General features: G+C 32.8%; 1 protein-coding gene across 1 annotated transcript in view; it reads right to left on the bottom strand.

Annotated features, from left to right (window-relative positions):
* Nucleotides 1–1,812, bottom strand: part of LOC106880529 (neprilysin-1) — a 69,673-nt gene that overhangs the window by 37,246 nt on the left and 30,615 nt on the right. The gene's annotated exons all lie outside the window — the stretch shown is intronic.

Below are 1,812 nucleotides of genomic sequence, written 5' to 3'. Positions count from 1 at the left end.
TATATATATATATATATATATATATGTATATATATATATGGTATATACAATTTGAGACAATATTAAATTAAAATAGTCATCTAAGTATCATACTTAATGAATGTATATGGTTGATAGGCCTGTTACTGCAGTATTTGTCCAAAGATAACATCTCTTAAGGACTTACTGTATTAAAAACATGACAAATATGGGAGACAGATGAAAATTCATTCCAGCAGTGGCCAGTGAGAGCACCAGATGTATTTCAGCCTTCCAGTGTTTTTTCATTGGTGTATACTCACACCCATCTACATGCTCAGATGTGAATTTGTCATCTATGATATAGGAAAAAGTGAATAAAACATTCACTGATGTTGCAAATAGGTGCCTGACTGATTAAACATTCAGTATATGCAACTGAGGCAAATTTAAATTAAAATATTCATCTATATAATCATATTTAATTTATACACACTATCAATAGGCCAGTTACTGTGGTATTTGTCCTGTGACAACATCTCTTATGAGTTTGCCATGTTGTTAGGATGAATATTTTGTTTCACTCTCTGATATTGGTGTGTCTTAATACAGCGAGTCTATAAGAGATTTTATCCTAGGGTACATTGGATCCTGTCAGGCTGTCCAACCTATGTCAGCATGGAAGATAGACATTAAACATATTAAATGAGGATGATGAGATGGTGATGATATATTGGATAAAGAAGTCATGTGTGTGTGTGTGTGTGTGTATATATATATATATATATATATATATATATATATATATATATATATATATATATATATATATATGAGCTAATGTAGTGAATATTTTAGAAATAGATGTTAAAATGTTATTTTCAACTGAAGATCGAAGAGTATGTTTTTCATGTAAAGCATGAAATCAATTGATGTTGAAATACACATTACTTACTGATGTATTCAACGCAAAGGTAAGCCTATTTCTCATATGTTCATTGCATTGCTCGTGCGTATCTTTATCGTGAGTTTATGGTGGTTTTAGAGCATTGGCTCTGATTTTAGCAAGTGGTATTATATACCCTATAGTATCTAAATTTACCTCATATTGTGCCTGTAACAGTGTGAACTTGCTAGCCACCTGATTATTACATTATTAATACTATTAATAACGGCAATAATATTTCTATATAAATATAATCACCATCATCATTTAAACTCTGTTTCCCATGCTGGCATGAGTTACATGCTTTGACTGAGACTGGTAAGTCAGCTGTACAAGGCCCCAGTCTGATTTGGCTTGGTTCCTATGGCTGGATGTCCTTCCTAATGCCAACCATTCCAAGAATACAGTGGGTGCCTTTTACGTGTCACTGGCCATGACCATGATTTAACTCGGCTTGATGTGTCTTAAGCACAGCAAATCACTAAAGGTCTTGGCCCCTTATATATATAGTAGAAATTGTCTGTACAAAACAATGTACGACTGCTACTATTACGTTTAGAGCTTCACATAGATTATCATAATCCAGTCTGCTTTCAGTATATTTCTTAAGTAACTTCCATACTGAGTAGTATTACTTGTTTTGAACTACAGAACAGATGTAGGAGAAATAGGGATTAACACAAGTTTTTATTATGGTTCCCATGCATACGTTTCACCATTATGGTTATTTGGTGCCCTACAATAAGTGTCCGAAGTGCATTTAGATGCTCAACCATAATAAATCATCAAGGGAACACTTTATTGCATTAAGTTACAGATAATTATGTCCAAACTTAATGTAATAAAGCGTCCTCTGATGGTCTATTGTGCACTTGGACCACCTGTTAATAAAGAAACCATTTATATAA

Source organism: Octopus bimaculoides, chromosome 26 (assembly GCF_001194135.2).
Source record: "Octopus bimaculoides isolate UCB-OBI-ISO-001 chromosome 26, ASM119413v2, whole genome shotgun sequence".
In the NCBI taxonomy this organism is placed as follows: domain Eukaryota; kingdom Metazoa; phylum Mollusca; class Cephalopoda; order Octopoda; family Octopodidae; genus Octopus; species Octopus bimaculoides.
Note: the sequence above shows the minus strand (reverse complement) of the source record. Positions and strands in the feature narration are given on the sequence as shown.